Here is a 21,826-nt window from a genome sequence, read left to right on the forward strand (position 1 = left end):
GTGGTAGTACAAGTGTATGCTTTTGTGAGATAGTTATTTGTGTGAGCATGCATGCATGTTTTTATGTTATTTAGTTTGATGTTCATAGTAGGACTGTAATTTAAAATGTAATGTGTGTTTTGCTGTTTGTTTTGAGTTTATTCTTTATCTCCATATGTTGGCGGTTGTATGTTGTAAATATATGCATATGTGTTTATCTTACTTTGTGACTTGCTTTTTCTGATGGTGAATTAAAGTTCCAAAAATGTTCGTTGTATTCCATGATTTGTGCTCAACGATCGGTTAAACATCCTTCTTAACATTCTCAGCACTTGTAGAATTTAACTTTTTAAAGGTAGTTGCCTCGAGGTTTATAAAACATGTCTTCGTGCCACTTATTGGTTTTAAGACAGAATTGTATGATTTATATGTGAGTTACCCTATTCATACATATATAACTTTCTAACGATGTCTGTGCATTGGCTTCCCCACTCGGCCCCCCTCCTCTACATTTCTGGCTCAATTGGACTCTCATGCCTCAAAGGGATGATATATATTGCAGCCATTTTATTCTTACAACCAACTTCTGAGGCAGTGAGACTGAGTATATATGGTGCATGGTTACAGTTAATTTAAAGTTGCAGCGAGTCTTGTGAAAAATTAAAAGAGCACTAAGACCGATGTCCATTATTAGTGATTCAAGAATACAATCCTTTTATTACAGGAATGTTTGTCTGTGATTAGTCTTATGGTCCCAGGATGCTCTATTATTGTCACGTAATTCAGTCAGAAACCATCATTTGGACAATGTGTCCCCTTAACCTTTCTGAAAGTGTTCTTTTTTAACGCACAATGGGATTGTCCCAGAATGTATACCTTACAATGATATCATTTGATCAGAAAATAATCTGAATAGTTATTCTAGGTTTTGAAAGTGTGCTTTGCTCAATGAGACAAGTGAAATGCCCTTAACATTATTATAATACATACTGAAAGGGATCATTAGAAATGAACATTGCAGCATTTAAATCGAGCTTATTCTGCCAGGAACACTGTTTTATCTTTTTAGCACATTGGTGTGAAATGTAAGCAGGTTTATTAAATCATATGTAATTCAGGACAGGATGGGGACCTTAGCTAACAGGATAGATAGCTGTGCATTCTATTTCCTGGAACTGGACGTATTTGCATACCCACAATCCTTTACACAATTACAGAGATTTATGTCTCCATTCCCACATGAATTAATGCATTCCTACACTACTTCACACAGTGCACATATACAATGATTCTTTCTGTCTAAAAGTATTGAGAGATTTCTATTACAAAATTAATTAAAGTCGTCCTGACATTGTTAGTGTCTTTCAAACGTAAGTGTACTCGCCCTGTGCAAACGGTTGTTACTCAATAGGAAAATGTGTTCTGTTTTAAATAGTTTTTTTTTTATCCTCTCTGCATTACTAGTGATTTTCTGAAAGAGACGCTCTTGTATTGTTGAGATGCAAAAGTTTTAGGAGTGGTTGTATCAGCCATGCAATTAGTCACAAAACTGTGCCTTCATGGGTACATGATGCTGACCATGATTTTGTACGGTTTTATTTTAAACAACTTGTTGGCAATCCATAATTAAAATACAGAAAAAACAAACATGCCTTGTCAGTATAAATGTTCATGTCTGTTCATGGTTATCAAAACTCTCCTGGATCAGGGATATGTCTACGGTACCTTGGACACCATTAGTGCATGGTTATCTATGGCCTGCCCATGATTCATTTACCATTCTTGTTTTCCAATGGGTAACTAAGGTTAGTCCATGAAGTTAGAAATGGTGGGCTACGCTGGAACATGTACTTTTCATGGCATATATTTCATTTGACAGAATATTTTTCATTTCACCGAAGATTTTTAATTTTGAGGGATATATATATATATGTCGCTATATTTTTCATTTAGTTGTATATTTTTCATTTTGCTCAATATATTTTTTTGTTTTGCTATTTACGTTTTTCATTTTGCTCAACACTTGTAATTTCATGGAATATTTTTCGCTTTGCAGAATATTTCTCGTTTTGCAACATATTTTTCATTTTGGTTGGTTCATTTGACCCAATCATTTTGCAGTATATTTTTAATTTCATTTTGCCCCAGTGGTCTGTGCATGTATGGCTGCCCTACTACATTGTAAGTGTGACAGACCTTCTTGTGCATTTCACTGAATATTTTTCAAGAGTTCTCTGGACGAGTGCAGTTGGATGCAGGAAGGACTTTAATCTCTGGCTGCATCAACAGCCATCCTTTGTGGACTTTTCTGGACTCCTTGTGGACATATTATTCCATTTTGAACACTGTTTAAACTTTGGCCTGCCCCCCACGTCCTGCCGCCTCAAAAGCAGCTAGCCACGCACATTTGTGCACACGCATTTGTAAGAGTGCTTTGGTCGAGTGCAGTTTGATGCAGGAAGGACTTCAATCACTTGCTGGTACGTCGATGAGAAATTATCAATTCACCATCTGTACTTATATTGTGGGTCCTCTGCCCTATACTTATTTTTACTTCACCCCCATAGCATCAACAACCATCCTTTGTGGACTTTTCTGGACCACTTGTGGACATTTTATTCGATTTTGTGCACTGTTTAAACTTTGCTCCGCTCCCCACTTTCTGCTGCCTTCAAAAGCAGCAGGCCGCACGCATTTGCAAAAGTGCTTTTGACGACTGGAGTTGGGCAGTTTGGCTGGGTGGCGGGGAGTCAGTGAGTCAGTGCTTTCTAGAGCCTGTTTCCTTATGTTTGTTTGTATTAGTTAATTTGAGCTCCTGTAAACTCTTTAATTCAGAACTTGTCAGATTTATACATTGCAAGGGGCATTATGAGTTATGTTTATACTTTAAAGTCTGCCATGCCGATTAGTGACTCCATTCCATCTAATGTAAAAACATCGGCCTGCAAAAACTTGCAGTATGACAGCTCTAAATTGCCTGCGTTCCAATCAGCAGTACATTCCTGTAGACACATCCCTTTGCAATTTGAAGACATCCGTGATTTCCGCAAGGCTAAACCCGCCCATGCAACTGTCTATCACATAGCTGTTCCCAGTGGCAAGATTCAGCCAAATGTGGAAGCTGTTGCTGATATTCCAGATGCAGTGTTAATTGACTTTGCAGACTCGGCTGTAGTTGGGTCTGGCCTTGCTCCACTCTTGACTGTGTCGAGCCTTCCTCTTCATTCGTCCCACACTTCGCGCCTTGTTGGCGCGGTGGCCGGTGAAGTGATAACAGTTAATGCCATGATTAATCCTGTTAGGGCTGAGCATTTGCCTGTACTTAACTCTCCGTTATCCCCAAGCAATCCTGACAACACCTCGAAACAACGTACTCCGACTGCTGCCCCCAATTCGGGCACCAGTTGCTGCACGCAGGTGCAGAGCTTACATCCTTAGTCCAATGGTCTAGAATCTTCTAGGTCAGCTGTAGACAATTGCTCTGAATTACTGGAGAGCTTGAATGACTTTTGGGCTGAACTGACATCTCCTGGCATGAGTCATGTACCCTAGATTGAAATGCTTGTTGCGGCTCAGGTGAATGACCAACAGGCCCTAGTTGGCCCTTTTCAACTGCCACAACGGTCACCTGCATTGTCTCAATCACTGATTATGTTCTCAAACTCTTCCTCAGCTTCTTCTCCTCTACCTGTCTCCTTTGCAAACCCTACGCCTCGTAGAGTGTCATGTTCTGGGCAAGTCCCACCACCTCTGCTTGAGGTCATTTTGGAAGCCATAAACACAGCTCTAATATCATTAATGAAACTCTACGAGACGTGGGATGCCAGAATGAATAGAAACACAGAATTACTGTAAAATCTTACTGCTCGATGCATGGTGGACCAAGGTCGCCATTCTAAAATCTCGAGGGCTGACACTCTAAAGGAAGATATCACTATTAACCACTTCGCACCCATTCCTTTGCCCCCCCCCGTACCTAATAGAGCACACCCTGTGTGCTCAATTTTACAAGCAAACACTCTCCCTAAGTCTCCACACACTGCATTAAATACCTCATTGATTCTGATTGACTCTCCCAATCAGTGGACACCTGTGTCGTCACGAACGTCCACAAGAATGCTCTGGGTGCAACACTGCAGGAAACGGTGTCTAGGGGGGAACCTGTTAATGAGTGTCGTGATGCCCCCAGTGAGCAAAGGGCGATGTCTGCACTCTTTTCTCGGGTCGCCTCTGGCCTGGAACAAACAAACACGAATGCCACCTGCCCCCCGTTTACCATATTCACTAATACCAAGTCCTTGCCACCAAACAATCGTATGGTAAAGAAATCTAAGAATAAAAAACTTCCACCGATGACGTCCCAGAGTAGCTGTCTAAGGTTTATACAATCCTTAACACTTCCACTTACCCAAACTCAGACAACTGGCGCTCAGATCAGGAAAACATATATTGAATTGGCCAAACCAGAGAAAGCGACTAACAAGATTAAGTTAACTACGCCTTTAGAATTGGCAACAAGATCTGTAATGGGCCATGAGCCACTCGACAATTGAATAATACGAGAAGCTGCCTACCTGGAAATTGAGACTGCTCCCCACAACCCCATTTGCAACACTCAGGCTGCTGCAATCCACCCTCAAAATGCAGCCATATGTTCAGGCCCCAGATCACCAATGAAACCTGTGGTTCCGTATCCTACGTTTCTAACCTTGGAACAACGGCAAACTAAGATCGCACATTCCACCATCTCTAGTAATGTACCTAAAAGAAAAAGGGTTGAGAGTGACAACAATCCTATTAGGGGGCACGAGGCTGTACCCAACAGTGCTAGTGAGAGACCTGAAGATACGTATGTCCAATCGATCACATCTGCCACTAGTACCATGGCCGACCAGGAGCACTGCTTGTCCTCCTATAGAAGCTTTCACTTCCTGTTATTGCAGTGTAGAGGGGGACATTTTCAAACTTACACCCTAAATAGGAGCAGCTTTCTTTCCATATTTGATGACACACAATCCCTTGAAGATCTAAGTACATCAGATATATCAGTGATAGAGTTTCCATATCATCAAGAACTCATGCAAGCTAGACTATGGATGAAGTCAGGCATAGTTCTGAACACTCTATGGAAAGTCAAACCAGAGCTGTATCAGATGGGAATTATTCCAAGGCAGGATGACTTGTGTAATGAGACATTGGTAACTGATCATGTTCCTAAGAGGTCTCCCTACCCAGTGGTCACTGCTCCAAAGCCATTACTGAAAATCACTTGCACTCGGGGAGCTTTTGACCACGTGCGGGAGGTTACCTCAGCTTCAAAACCGGCATTTGCAATGCATGGCATAGGGGTCGCCCTCAAGCAGATAGGGAGGAGGTTCATGCATAACAACCCGCCATTGTAAGTTCAACTGCCTGCAAGTTAGCCAGCTAGAACACAGGGGGGTTTAAGCACCTACTACACAATCCCCTTTACAACTTTGACATCATACTACTTCAATAGATCTGGTATATTACGCCTCCAACTTGGCATGGCTACACACTATCCTTGCTTCCAACCAAAGTTTCACATAGGGGTCGTCCATTCACTGGTCTTTTAGTAGCAGTCAAAACTGGCCTGAATTTTATTTTGGAACCATGGGACACACCTAATATTTACACACAACTGGTAAAAATCAAAGCCCCAGCTGGCAGTCTTGCTATTTTGAACTTGTACTGGAACCATGATGGTATTTCCGATTTCGCCTTCCTCCATCAATTAGAGAAAATGTTTAAACTCATTGCTTTAGACCCTTCTGAGGCGGATGGAATTAGTCATAAGTGGCTATCATTGATGCATGATTCATCATTTATTATGTTAAACGGTGCTCTCAGTGGGGGCATTCCCCCGAAGACCACTTGGAGGCAGGCGAATCAGAATGTTTTTGTCCAATGCAGCATGTTTGACATCATTGAAGACTTTCGGGTTGATCCACAGGTGAATAGCGATCATGAGCTGTTGGCAATGAAATGGTCTTGGGTAATTCCCTCATCTCTTCCAGAGTGATACAAGCCTCTGCTTATTCTCTTGAGCATCCACAAGAGATTTCGCTGCTGGTCGCCGGGACAATTGCTCGACTTTGAGCAATCCCTTCGAGCTGACCCCAGAGACCTCAGTACTGAGATTTTGCTGCTAGACGGCCACTATGTGGCTGTAATGTCCATGTTTAAACTGCACTCATCAACCAAACAGAGACCAATATATAAGCATAAACATGCCTTTGATCAGGAGGTGGTCATTAACAAAGCAGAGTTGCATAGACTCTATACAAATTGGCACAAACCCCATTGAGCTGCAATGTACCAAAGAGAGTCTGAGCTGATGTTATCAGCCATGGCCTCTAGGAACAGTGCTGACATCTGGAAGATTATAAATGCTGCATACCAAATCACTCAACCTGCGTACCAAATTAATTATGTCCCCAAAGAGACCTGGATTCAACATTTTTAAAGATTGCATGCTACTCATTTGGCCCAAACCTTGTTGATTCAGGCTACTGGACATAGTCTGACAATATGAGTTTTGACAAATCAGACATACTCTTTCAGATCAACAAGCGAAGCATTTCTCGAGCACCTGGCCCAGTTGCCCTCAACAACCACATGTTAAAATCTTATCCAGTAGAATGGAGCTAATCCTCTAAGCCATCTTCTCTAGGGTCATCGAATAAAGACAAATCACCTTGACATGGAGAAAATCCATGATAGTACCAATCTTCAAAAGGGCAACCACGAACAACCGGAAAACTATCGTCCAATTGCCCTCCTAAATATTACAGGGAAGATATTTGTGAGGTTACTATTGAAGGGCCTATCCACATTGGTCACAGATGTGAGGGTTTTTGATACCCATCGAACAGGATTTGTTCCAGGCCTGGGAACAGCAGTTAACTTGTTCACAATATGGATGATTATGAGTTATGGCTATAAAAGTAAACAAACGATCTACATGGCCTTTATCAACTTTATTGTATCATTTGATTTGGTTTCAAGAGAGCTTTCTGTTGAAAAACTCAAGAAAGCAAATTACCCTCGGTGCGTGTGAGCCTTGGTTGCTCAATTGCACACAAACAACTTGATACAAGTCCGCCTGTCCATAGATGGTCATTTGTCTGAGCCAATTGCCACACGTGGTGGTCTCAAACAGGCTTGCATTCTATAATCTTCCTTATTTTATTTCCTTATTGTTGATGTTAAGCGCTCTTTAAAATCAGTGTTTCAGACCCCCAAAGATTTGTTCTTACCCGCTACCGTGGCTTCTATATGCTGACGACTTAGTTCTATTTTTGAAAAAACAAAAAAAAAGCTCTCCAAAATTCACTTTCGGCATTGGAGGTCTATGTCGAACAAAATCAATTGACTATAAACTTGTCAAAGACCAAAATCCTGATTTTCAATACAACACAGCAAATCAAAAAACCCAAGTATAAGTAGCATATATATGACTCGCGAATAGAAATACAAGTGAGTACTGTTACCTTGGTCTGAATACCAGTAACCATCCATCAGATTTGCCATACAAGCTTGCAAGGGAGAGAAAAGTCCAAACTGCACATGCTTTCTCTGAGTGCGATATGCACTTGGAAAATGCTTAATTTATATCAAAATGTGTTATGGGCGATACTGAAGGATCCATGCTGTCAATTGTACCTTCATATTTTGAATCTCTAGCAGTGAAAAACCTAGTCTGGAAAAATCACATCTCAGTCACCATGCTAGCATCAGGAATGTTGTTAGACTTATTAGTAACTTCCATGCAAGAGCACTGAGCGATACTTAATCCAAAATTTTGAATAATGTACTTACCCTTTAAACTCAATCTTTGGCCAACTCGTGAGGTTGTTGGGCAAAGAACAAGAGCGGCTCCATCACTCAGAGCCTGTAGATTCTCTATAAATCATACAGAGCCTGAGACGCTCAAACACCTTCTTATTTTCTGCATTGCATTACTCCAAGAAAGGAGATATTGGGTCTCATTATACGGTAGGCGGTAAGGGTTTACCGGTACCGGTAAGGACACCGGTACTGCTAAACCCCTACCGCCTTACTACGAGTTCCCTTTGCGGGATCCGACTTTAACGGCTGGTTTTACCAGCCGTTAAAGTTGGGTGGCGCAAAGGGACCTCGGAGCTAATTACGGTACCGCAATTTGCGGTACCGTAATTAGCACCTTCCCCATTCTCATTATGCCCTATGGGGGCAAAAATGGGAATGGGGAAGAGCCTTGGTGAATGGGGAATTACTGCCCCTGCTCACCTTGGAGTAGGGCGGTAATTCCGCCATCCACCAAGGCGGACACGGTAAAATACCGGCGGCAACCATGGCGCTAATAGCGCCATGGTTACCGCCTACCGTGTAATGAGGCCCATTATCTAGAACATCTATATCAGAACTTCAGTTTTGTTTCCCATGACATGCTATGGAGTATCGTTTTCAATGGGCAGTAATTGTTGCTGCCATGTACTTCCTACAGTCACTAAGACTTGAATATGACAATTAGAGGTTCTAGTTTTATGATGCCACTTGGCTAAAGATGTATTGTTTACATGTGCCCAGAATTGCCCAGGACTATTTTAGAACCTTTAATTGTGTGATAGCTTTGAAACCTAAAAGTTATGCCCATTTGATATCACTCGAACGTTATCATACTGAGTAGAGGACCATGCTTTCCATGGTCACTTAGCTAAAGATCTGGCTTCTTTCACAGTAATGCCGAAGGTCACCTTCCTTGTAAACTGCACAGTTTTAACTCTATTGTATTTTAAAGGGTCATTGTGTAGACATCCGATGTGCACCTACTAAGCACAAGGATGCCAAGCGTCTCGAACATGTTTTGCTCTTTTAGCTGTATTGATTCACGACAGGAATTGTGAATATAAAATGTAATGTGTATACTTGAATCCATATTTTATCGGAAACTCCTTTTTTTAAATTTATTTATATGTGTTTTACTGTTGAAAGGTTGCAAGCCAACCGTAAAAATAAAAAATAAATAAAAAAGAATATTTTTCATTTTACTGTGCATTTTCCATCTGTGTTTGTTCCTCGGGCAATAGTAGTGTTGACTGGATAGGGGTGTATGGTGAGTGGGCTGTGAATATTAATGTGCATTTTTCAAATATTGTTCATTCTGTTTTTCCCTCTGCGCCCACTGAGCAAGTACAGTGACCTTTCTGTGGCTTGGGTGTGGCAGATCATATCTCATGTTTCCATTAATATTTTTCATTTCATTTTCCCCCCCACATGTGTGCTTGACTGAACTGGGGGGGTGTGCAGAGGGTACAGATGATTTTGCACATTTTGCAATATATCTTTCATTCTATTTTGTCCCCCAGCACCGACTTTGCATGCACAAGAAGACAGATATGATCTTTTTGGTAAAATCAATGTTATTTAATATAATGTGTCAATAAGGACTATTGTTTAAATTGTAGTGTGTGTGTTTAGCGTGTACTATATGTTGCTTAGTATTTGTTTATTTATTTATTTATTTATTTAATATTACTTTTATAAGGTGCTGCTTCAAAGCACCTTGGAAAAACAAAACAGGACATTGGGTACCTTAAAAAGATTTGACAAATACACAAGTAATAGGTAGCATAGGATGAGGGTGCATGACCAAGTAGTCTGCTTAGTCACAGTTGCTATCTGACATTTGTGGGTGAAAGTTGTGTTATAGCATTATCACTTATAGACATTCTGGTGCTTGCAGGTTGATCATACTACCACAAAAATGTACACACGTGGACATATAAACACATCAGGTAACCTTTCGTAGGGCCCATGCAGGCACATTCGAGGTTGTCAGGTATGGCTAAGTATGGCCCTGGGGCGGCAGTGCTAGTCACAAGGTATAATTACGGTAGAGTCAGGTATAGGAGTCATGAGGTGGAGGGAAGGTTATTTGGATAATGTACACAGGGATATCTAACTAAGAACTTCAATTCATTGGGCTGGATCCTCACATTCATTTCAAACCTCTTGGGGGTATGTTCTGGGGGGTTCGCCCAGAATCTACAGGCTTAATACCGCAAAGGATCCTACTCCTTGTTACAGACTTTTAAACCTAGATGTAGCTAGGTTGTTACCTTGTGAGGATCCTATGGGTCTTGGAGACACATAGTTGTTTATTGTTTTATGTAAGAGTTGATGTATTTAGGATCAATGTTATAGAGAATTTGGTAAGTTAAGAAATTGATTTTTGGTGTAATTCTCTTTGCAACAGGGAAACTTTTTAGGGATTCAGCCTCGGGAACTGCATGACCGAATGTTCATAAGGGGCACTCATGGGGCTCCCTGCTAATTCAGACATCCTGGGGTGTTGTACTATGAGCACTGTGACTCCTTAGTGCATGTGCAGCAAGCAGGACATGCTTCCTTGTTCCTGTTCATGCTGCACAAGAGTCTGAGTGCCTTTGTGTAACATGACGTGTGGCGCTGAGTCCAGACCGAGACAGACGTAAGGAAAACAAAGTTTGAATGGATGTATGCATGTATGCATGTGGGAATGAGTGAGTGTATGGTGTGATGATGCACAATTAAATGAGTGAGTGTATGGTGCATGGGTGTGCATGCAAATGAGTGAGTGTATGGTTTGTGTGTATGTGTGTGGGAATGAGCAATTGAATGCTGTGTGAGTTGAATGAGCAAGTGAATGTGTATGCTTGCATTTGTGCGCTTGCATTTGTGCTAGGCCTGGGGTGCTGTTTTGGACAGGGGTTGAGGGTGGCAAACATCAATGTTATTTCGTGGCTGGGCTGACATTTGGTTCAGCCTGTCAGGTTTACTGTGGCATGAGATTATTTACTGAGCATCACTGGTAAAGCAAACATGATAAGTGTTATTACATGGTTTTACTGGCATATGTTGGTGCTGACAGTCTAGATATAATTCCCTATTGTAGCCTGACATCTTTTGTACTAGGCATCAGGGGTAACATGTATAGACTGCCCTACATTGGTGCAGTCAGTCTGGTTATGTTTTGTTACTGTGGCATTGCAATATTTACTGGGCACCAAGGGTAAAGCAAACATGATAAGTGTTATTACTTTTCTAGCCTGGCCTACGTTGGTGCTGCCAGTCTTACCATTCATTCTTACTGTGGCATAGCATTAATTACTGGGTATCAAAGGAAAAACAAACATGATAAATGTTATTATGTATCTGCGTTGCAGCAGCTAGTGTAACCCGGCTTCCTTGCTGTGGCATGGCATGACATTTCTACTGGGCATCAAGGATAGAACCAACATCGTGACTGTTCTTGAATGGCCATATTAGACTACATTGGTGCAGCCAATCTGGACATGTAGTCTCATTGTGGCATAGCATTTTGACTGGCAAAGCCAACAGGAGTATGCTCTTGCTTGTGAATATTAGCACATATTGATGCAGCCAACCTGGCAATGAATGCGCAAAGCCAGCATGAACATGTTTTTATACTGCTGTGTATTGTGGAAAAAGGCCTATTGAAAATGTTTGAGAAATGCTTATGTGCACTGTTAGCAACTTGCATCTATTGGACGTTTTCATGAGTTACCCTACAAAACCACTGCAAACTCTCTGGCTTGACCCAATTTTTACTGTAAGAGTGCTATATAGTGCACCATTTTACCCATTGTTTAAAACAATTTCTCCGGCCGACCCCTGCCACCCCTCACCAAAAGAATTTGATTACTTCTGACTGCCCCTCAATGCACGGTCACTCCTGCATATCTGTGGGAAACATTCAGGCACATGCAATTAAATAATTCACCAACCACCACTGGAGTTTGGACATACAGACGTTGATAAAACAAACATTGCATGCCAAATTTGATGGGCTTTAAAGGAGGATGAGAACAAAAGTTACAAAGGGAATGTTTTGTGTGTTTTTAGATGTAAGGTGTCATGTAACCTTAAGCATAGAGTTATAATGACAATCCAACACACACATACATACATAATTACATGCATCCACACTAAAGTACACCATCACAGCCTGAAAATGAGGCCACTGTTCAAACCATCTACCACAACAACACACATAACACCATGCAAAATATTTGACTAAGCAACATATGCCTTAACAAACCATACATCCTACAGCAAAATAGATGCAAGGATGCAGAGCACAAACAAATTAAAAATAGTACATTCCCCAAGGAGGGCCACAAAAAATATATCGCACAACATTGCACAAGAAAAACAGATTTTACCACAAAGCATCCACTGTCACAGAATTGCATATCAATGAGGAGTATGCCATAAAACAGAGAAATCCATTGACACAAGCCCATTGCCATCACTACATGCTAACGCAAATGTAGCCATAATACATACGCCATCAGAAATCATTAGAATCACCATGAAACAGTAATATGGTGTAAAATTGTTGCAGGAACTGAACAAACTAAAACATATACTGTGCAACAGATGGTCAGAAGGGCTCAACCAAATAAGAAATATACCAAGAAACAAGAATAAAACCTGGAACAACAAATTCCCAAAATGGAAGCAAAATAAGTCCTAAAAGAACCAAAATATAAAAGTGAATTCACACAAATCAAAATTTTAAAATCATTTTTTATCATATATTTTACAAAAATTCAAGGATTATCATGTGGAAAATACCAGCCCACGCACACAGTATACATGCCCTTATCTTGCATGTGCAACCTCACAGTGGTGCCACACTCCTAGCTTTTCAGAAATACAAATGATGGGGAACAATTAAAAGCATGAGCACAGCAAACAGGCAACAATCCATTGCATCTCAGTGTGCTTCCCCTGGACGTAAAGAAGGGCCATTGGCGGAAAATTGAGAGTTTAATCCAGTCTTTTCTCTGGGAGAACAAACAGCCACGCCTCAGCTTGTGGAAATTGCAGCTGCCCCAAGACTGTGGAGGTTTGGGGGTTCCTGACTTTGGGAATTATCATTTGGCCTTTGGAGCCAGGCATCTGGTTCCATTTATTGAAGATTCGGAGGATGTTTGGACGCTGGCGGAATCAAGTAGTTCTTCTCCGTTGCCGCCTAGGGCCATACTGTCCACGGTGGATGGATCTGGTTATCGCTCATTTCCGCCGACAAGATTCCTGAGAACTTGTTGGAGGGAACTATGGAAGAAAAGTAAGCGTAAGGTATGTGATAATGATTACATCCCTATCTGGTTGAATCCAGGTATTTTGCTGAATGGGAGGCCGCTATTGTGGTTGAACTGGCTCCTGAGTGGTGTACTATGGTTGAGTGATCTGATGGAAGACGGCAAATGGATCAGCTATAGAAGACTTTCACAAATTAAAGATCTCAGAGACTGTACAGTGGGTGAATACAGAAAATTGAGAGGTTTGCTGCGGAACCAGAGAACTGTTGATGGCGGTGGTTGGCAGTTATGGCTACCTGAATATAAGACATCTGGTGGTATGGCGTCCAAAGTATATAGAAATCTGAGCCAACAGTACACGCCAGCAGGGGGGTTGTTAACTAAGTGGTCTGAGGTCCTTGGCTCTGATATGACTGTGGAGAGGTGGAGGTTTCTTTGTAAAAACGTAACTCTGACATCCATTAATCTTGGAGAACAATGCCGCCAAATCAAAATTCTTAATAGAGTGTTTTGGACTCCCCAGAGACTTTATGCGAGAGGGATGATTGACTCAGAGTCCTGTTGGAGGTGTAAGCATGATGTCGGCTCCTTTGAACACTTGATCTGGGACTGTTATGAACTGAGGACATTTTGGAGGAGTGTCACTGAAAAGATTAATGAGGTTCTATTACTGCAAGAGGATTTTGATTATAACACTATCATCTTGGGTGAGGATGATAAAGTGGAAGATCTCACTTATCCACAGAAATGCTGGTTTGTTAGGGCTACAAATTCTGCGAAAAAAAATTGTTTTGAGAAAATGGAAATGTGATGAGAGACCGACCTGTTCAGAATGGGTGGAGGACTTGAGGCAAGTGGCCAGAATTGAGAAGGTTATCCTTCGCAGGAACAAAAGTTAAAATTGTTTGATGATATGTGGGGTGGGTTTTTGGATGACATGTGATAATAAGTTGGCCTGTTTTGCTTTTTAGATTCTGTGAAGGTTGGGGATGGATATGGGGTGTGGATTGAGTTCTACGATTACAATGCTGATAAGTTTGTTGCTTGTATGTTTTCTATAAAATTCAATAAACTTAATAATAAAAAAAAAACAATCCATTGCATCACACATTCCCTTTTGTTTTTACACACCATTCAATTATACAAACACATTTTGAAAACATGCTAACACTATCCATTCTGATTGCTTAAGGCTTAGACAAAACATATTTACCACAGCACACAAACCCAAACCTTGCAAATCACAAAAATAAATGATCCTTGACTCTGCTGAAGCCGAGGACACATTTCAGAAAACTTGGGCTCCAAATAAAGACTCTCAATAAAATAGAGAATTGTAAGTCCATTAAAATGTGTAAAACAGCAAATAAACATACATAAAATCTAATATTAACTTATATGTTGTTTACTCATTTTCATTTCCGCATATGTAGCAAAGGCAACCTGTAAAGTCATAATTGCTTTAAAATGGAACTGAATTTATATACAATATTTTAATATGCTAAATGTCTTCCTGTTACATACGATTGCATGCAGTAAAAACTGCATAACATATTTGACAACATCTAATTGTAAATAAGTTCTTTAAGTGGTGAAATTAAAACAATATGCACTGAAATATGATATACACACATTGTAGAGAAATAACAACTGAATACCTGAGGGATTTCTATAACTCATAGTAGCAGCAAATAAAACAACCTAGATTGGTGACATACTTATTTGTACAATAAGTACTACTACACTGAGTAAACATCATATGATTTTGAAAGGACCCACAAAATCAACAGCAAATCAACTTACAGTGGTCAGTTCACAAATAGGCAAGAAACTTTACTCCTTCCCTTAAAAAACGAAAAAAATCAGTAGTTAAAAGAACACTTTAAAATGGCCTAGTACTTGAAGTGAGTATTGAGGTTGGACATCGAGTGTTATGGAGTAGGTGTTGGAGTTTCAATGTCCAATTTGTAATGGTATACAGAGCGTAATTGCACCTTTTTTAGATTAACCTTAACTCTTTTTTAAAAGGTTTTTTATATCAAATGTAAGGTTTTTTTGTGGGGAATATGGCTTATAGTGTATCAGTATATGTTGTATAAGTGCATGTATTATGAGTGTTTGCAGTATGCATTTATTAGAGTATGAACATATTGTGTACGTGCCATATTGTTTACTTTTCTAACATGTACACAATTCACATCTCGTATGTGTTGTAGGTGAGAATGGCCATCAAATGCACTCTGACTTGATGTGAGTTTTTATTGTATAGTAATGTGCATGTACGGAATATGCATTTCATGCACATGCATGTGCAGTTTGTACAAGATATCCATTCATTGTGCGCATGTCTTCTAGCCCGATTATATGTATGTGACAAGGAGGGGGGGTGTTGTAAGAGCATGTATGAGTGTGTGGTGTAAGTAAAGCATATGAGTGTTTGGCGTGTAAGTGTCTGGCATGTGTGTATGACATATAGGTAGTGTATGAGTGTCAGGTATGAAGTCATATGAAAGGCGCATGTCCTGTTTGTCTCACATAAATGTGAGTTTTCACTTTGATACAAGTGAAATGCTTAGAAGGCAAATACCGGTTTTACAGTTCATGCATTTACCCTATTTACATTACTTATATGTTTCATATACATATGAAAAATGCCTGCAAAGTCAGTCCACACTTTGATGTCAGTTTTCATATAAATGTTAGGGAAACTTTCAAGGTATATATAAGGGGATGTTGCATGGCTAAGGAGGACTGAGTCTTGAAGTCCATACGTAGGTCCATGTCTGCCCTAGTACAACAAATCAAAAAACTAGAATTGCAACAAGGTCTCCTGGACTGTCCAGAGGTACAGGTGCAATTACAGGTGAAAAGAGAGGAAATGTGTCTTCTGACAGTCAGAGAGGAATGATATCTTGGAGATCCCATAGTGGCTGCAGCATATGGTGAGGGGGATCGTCTGAGTCGTACACTGGCCTGGGCTATTAAACACAAATGACAACTAGCAATCATAGTCGAGATCAAGGACACAGAGGGGAACCTCACTAAAGGCAGCGAAAAAATTAACACTGTGTACCGCGACTTCTATGAACGGCTGTACACCACCCAGACAACTGTGGGCCATGACTTGATAGGGTAATATCTGGTTAGGGTAGCACTGGGATGGCTGGATTCAGCTCAGGGTATGCCCCTCAATGACCCCCCCCCTCTGCTTTCCCTCCCTAATGGTAAAACATCGGGCCTGGAAGGTATCACACCAGAACTCTACAAAGCTTGTGCTGATCTCCTAATCCGGCATCTACGTGACATGTATGAAGCGGCCATGACTTCAGGCGTGCTTCCTGAATCCACCAAGACTGCTCTTGTAACAGTGTTGTTGAAATCCAACAAGGACTCTCGCAAATGTACCTCATATAAACCACCGTCTCTAGTCAACACAGACAATAAGGGGATTTTGTCTGACAGGCTCCTCCCCCACATGCCTGACCTGGTCCTTCCTGACCACGCAAGCTTTTTCCTGGGACGTTCTACCCAGAATAACCTGAGACAGCTGTTTGCACTAATGCATAATGTGAACCCAGAGATCCCCATTGTCATGGCTGCACTGGATGTTGAGAAGGCCTTCGACTCGATCAAATGGCTGTTCCTATTTGAGGTCCTTTGTTGGTCGGGTATAGGTACATCTTACCTACAGTGGGTACGCCTGCTATATACTGCACCTAGGGCAAAAGCATATAATAATCGAATGCTGTCTGACTATATACATCCAATGCGGGGTACTCAACAGGGCTGCCGTCTGTCCCCCATCCTTTTTCCTTTGTCTGTTGAGCCTCTGGCATGCGCTTTACGGGAATTTTCATGTGCACAGAGGAGTAACAATCCACTCCCACCTTTCCATAATCTCCCTTTATGCAGATGATATGCTGTTATATGTAAAACACCCCAAACACAACTTACAACCAATGGTGGAGGAGATCTCCAAATTCGGAGACCTCTCTGGTTTAAAGATCAACTGGGCTAAATCAAAGGTTCTCCCATTGACTGCTAGTGTCGACCACCTCAACATTGGCGAAGCCTTTGGATGGTGCCCACAAGGCATTCGATATTTGGCTATCATTGTGTTACTGTCCCCATTGGATTTGTACAAGGAAAACTCTGTGATAACGCTTGAGAAGCTGGAACACAGGTGGATGCATGGACCCCCTGCCCATTTCCCAGCAGCCCCGATTTCACTGCCAAAAATGGTGATCTCCTGAAACTTCTATACATTTTTAACAATGTGCTGACCTGTCCCACGTTGATCTTCTGGTCTTGGATTAGGCACCTGTTGGTCCGACTGGTCTGGGCTAGTGGACAAGCTGGGATATCGTACGATACATTAATTGTACAATATGAGCAGGGGGGCCTAGAATACCCAAATCTATACACGTATTTACTTGCAGCGCCTATACAGTACTCAGTCTGGTGGTGGGCCCTTTCACCTGAACTTCCACACACCCTTCTCGAAAAAGTGATATCACACCCAAATAGGGCTACTATGGGGCTCCTTGGAGAAGCAGGTGAGAACAGAGATACAACTAGTGGGGATTACATGCAAAGCCTGGGGCCAGTTGGGGCATTTGGTCAGACAAAGGGAATGGTACTCTGCATTGTTTGCTGTATACCAGGTTAGCGGCATATCACTTACCCATGGGGCCATTTTTCGACCTCATTTAGAAAGGCTGGGGATCCACACATTGGGAGATCTTATTCCAAACGGAAAGTTCATTACATGGGAGGCACTAAAAGATAGGGGAGAGTGGACGGCAATAACTATGTTTCTGCACTTCCGGTTCCGTGAAGTGCTCTGGTCCAAATGGTCTAACTTCCCAAATGCACCTGCAACTCTCTCAATGCTACAGTTTTTCCCGTCTCCACCAGCCTCTAAGAAGCTGGTATCCTCCATATATAAAATCATTGGATCACACACAGATACCCATATGTAACAGCAAAGTTAAGTGGGAAACGGCTCTAGGGAAGATACTGACAATCAAACAATGGAAAATGATCTGTACACAAACCCGTAAGCTATCCCTGAATAACCGTCTTCGGCTGATACATTTTACATTTTTGCACCAAGTATATTGTTCCCCAGCATGCCTGCACAGATTTTATCCGGACAAATCAACCAACTGTATGAGATTCGGAGACGACGCAACTGAATTTTTTCATGTCTCCTGAAGTTGCCCTCAGATACATTCTTTCTGGCATAACATAGAGATGGCTATTTCCCAGATGTATATGTACAGAAACGCAATACCCCCCAGAATTGTGGCTGCTAACTCAGGTAGAAGCTGGGTCTCGAGCCAAGAAGAAACTGTCGGGGATGGCGTCAGTGGTTGCAAGATCCTTAATAGCCAAGACATGGGGATATCTAGGGCTCCCTGCTTTCAGGAATGGCTAAATAACATGATCATGTGTGAAAAAAAGGAAACCCACTGTGCACTGTCCCTTCCAAACCACAATAGACCACTGGATTACTAGGGTCCTTTTAGAGATTATGGCCCTCATTCCGAGTTAGGACTACACCATGGAGTAAATAGCTCCATGGTTGGCAACCATGGAGCTATTTACTCCATGGAATACTGGCATGGTGAATGGAGTAATTACCGTTCCATTCCAAGGTTGGATGGACCGGTAATTCCCCATACACCATAGCCCTTCCCCATCCCCATTCCTGCCCCCATAATGCTCAATGGGAATGGGGAAGGAGGTAATTACGGCACCGTAATTTACTCCTGCTAAAAGCGGGAGGTAAAGAGGGACCCGCAAAGGGAACTCGGAATACGGAGGTAAGGGATTACCGCCATCGGTGCCCTTACAGGTGCCGGTAATCCCTTACCTCCAACCTCGGAATGACCCCCTATATGTCTAAGAATGGGGAAGACCCTCCCTGCCCTCCCCCAAACCTTGTAATCAAGAATGAACCCACTTCCTAAGAACTACTGTGGAATAGAGGGGGTGATTAGAAGGTGGTCCATTCTGAGTTTGCATAACAGGAAGAGGTTGGTTTCAGAACACGGTGAGATATTAGATAGGTTGCCCATGTTGTGCATTATGTGCCCAAATCGGCACCCTGATCTGTATTTGCCTATCATTGAAATGTGACTCGATCCAATGATCTATGCTGTCTTGACATGGTTGAAGAGTGGGAGGGAAGGGAAAGGGGCTAGTTCAGGAGTGTTTCTATCTTTGAACGGTTGTGTTCTGTTTAAAATGGCAATAAAGAAATATAAAAGAAAATAAGAGTGTGTGTTGTAAAAGCATGTGTCCTGTGTCTTGAATGTTTATTGTGAGATTTTGTGCAGTAAGTGTGTTATAAAAGCATATGTTTTACCAGCGTGTGTTGTAGGAACATGTGGCATAAAAACGTGGGTCGTAAGTGTGAATGTCACATGTGTATGTCATATGTGCTTGAGATTGTGTTGTAAGTGTATGTATCCTTAGAGTGTGTGTCATAAGAACGTGTGTCCTACATGCCTTTGTTGTAAGAGTATGTGTTGAAAGTGTGGGTGTGGGTATTGTAACCACATGGGCAGATAGAGTTTGTGGTGTAAGAAGTGCTGTAAAAGTATATGTTGTAAGTATTTGCATCATAAGAGCGTGTGTTATAACAGTTTGTGTCTAATAGAAAAGAGACTCCTATACACCATTAAATATAATACAACATAGGTCAATTCATCCACTTGTTAATCAACTCAGCATGTACAAATATGTTCTAAAAAAAATAAATTTTATTAGATGACAACATAGCATAAATGTAGTGTTGTTAGCAATTCATACCTGGTTGTCATACAGTAACAATTTACATTGAGATAGTTAATTTAAACAAATCCATCTCCAAAACGCCTTGTTTTGTGCAACATAAATACAGATGTAAGAAACATTGTACTAGTCTCCATATAACTAGAAATATACACCTGCCATCTCCAAACTACAATAATTTACTGTGACAAATGTGCATATTTGATAAGGTGCATATTGCCCCTTAACAGAGTGCTCTAATCAGGGGATCAATAATATTTGTTAGATTGTGACACAGGATTTTGTTTAGCCCTAGAAATAGGCCAATTACATGCACCTTATCAAGTATGCACATTTGTGGAAACCCCAAAAAATAGAGATTTTCTTTGCTTGTTTTTTAGTGAGCTGTTGCAAAATTGCAAATTCTGATCTCTGACATACAAACCCTGCCAAAGGGAAGTAAGTAGAAGGGCTTTTGCTGCCTGTGTTTTCTTGGGCATGGCTTCAACATGCCCGAGCTCGCCATGAAGTGTGTTGATTCCAGACATACTCCCTGGCACAGTAAACACCTATTCTCCAGCTATCTCTCCTTTCTGGGCTGGACCCCTACAATACAGTTGAGTCCCAAGATATACTCTGTCCAACTAGCAATTTGCGGCATAAAATCTTCTGTTGTAGCATATCTTAAAGATCAATATTGGTCGGTAATTCATAGGGTCACTGCTGTCTGCTTCCTATTTATCAGAATTACCACTGATCACTTCCAGGAAGGAGGCGTAGGTCCCTGTGACTTATTAATGTTAATTGAAAAGGCTAAACATATAGGTAAGTGTCTTCTTTTGAATTTGAAAGGAATATTTGTGTCAGATGGAATGAGAAGTATGTACGGTATAAGAATAGTATTTAAGTTCCATCGATTAGACGGCCTCTATGATTTGTCTTTGTAGATGTGTAATTGTCAACCTTGTTCCATTGCAGAGACCCTGTGATGACATAAGATTGCGTAGCAGCATTATTACAGCACCTACTTCAGTTTTAGCTCGTGAGGAGGCATTCGTTCTACAGCATTTCGCTCTTTCAAGACTGAAACATTGAGCCATAAATTAACTGTTCATTGACACTGGAACTGCCGTGTCCTGTGTCAAAAGAAGTGGGGATGGAAGAAGTAACTTGATATTATTCCAAATGTTTGTGATAGTGGGAGGTGAAGGTGACCACGTAGGACCGTGCTCATTCTGTTTATTAAAATAATAGCTGTTGTTGAAGTGGAGATGCACTTTGCCATTTGGACAGCAGAGCCCAATCTAACACTTATAAATTGCATCAGCTGAGCATGGAAACGTACCTAAGAGTTTTTGTTATATAGATTGTACACATAGCTGTTCCACCTTTTCCTTCTCATGCCTTCCTGAGCACCTTATCTATCACTCGCCATCATCCCAACTATCTACCTGACTTTGCTCCTCCCTACCACTACTGAATGTTCTGTCATGCTCCACCTTTTGCCTCTCTGACAGTCAAAAAAGTTTCAATGCCATAAACTAAGGCTGTAAGTGTTAAACAAATACAAGATAACATAGCATATATATAAATGACATCAAAGTCAGTTCTGACTTTGATGTGAGTCTTCATACATATATTTGTGTACATGTAGAAAATGTACATCTCTTACATGTACATTTACAGTTTGCATATAGTAGATGTACATTCATTTTGTTCATATTTTGTAACCCTCCTATGCATATAAAAGCTGACATTAAAGTGAGGTCTAAATTTGATGTGAGTTTTTATATTAATAGGAGGTGACAAAAGTGTTGTACAGTTAGTACATGTTAATGACTTCAAAGTCAGAACTGACTTTGATGTGTGTTTTCAATATGAATAAGACCTCCATAGGAGTTTCACATTTGTAACATGTATTTAATTTAAGTCTCGAATACATGTTATGTACA

General features: G+C 41.1%; 1 protein-coding gene across 1 annotated transcript in view; it reads left to right on the forward strand.

Annotated features, from left to right (window-relative positions):
- Nucleotides 1–21,826, forward strand: part of LOC138472728 (mannose-binding protein C-like) — a 173,316-nt gene that overhangs the window by 29,964 nt on the left and 121,526 nt on the right. The window lies entirely within an intron of this gene.

The sequence above is a fragment of the Ambystoma mexicanum genome, chromosome 8 (assembly GCF_040938575.1).
Source record: "Ambystoma mexicanum isolate Mex_15411 chromosome 8, UKY_AmexF1_1, whole genome shotgun sequence".
In the NCBI taxonomy this organism is placed as follows: Eukaryota; Metazoa; Chordata; class Amphibia; order Caudata; family Ambystomatidae; genus Ambystoma; species Ambystoma mexicanum.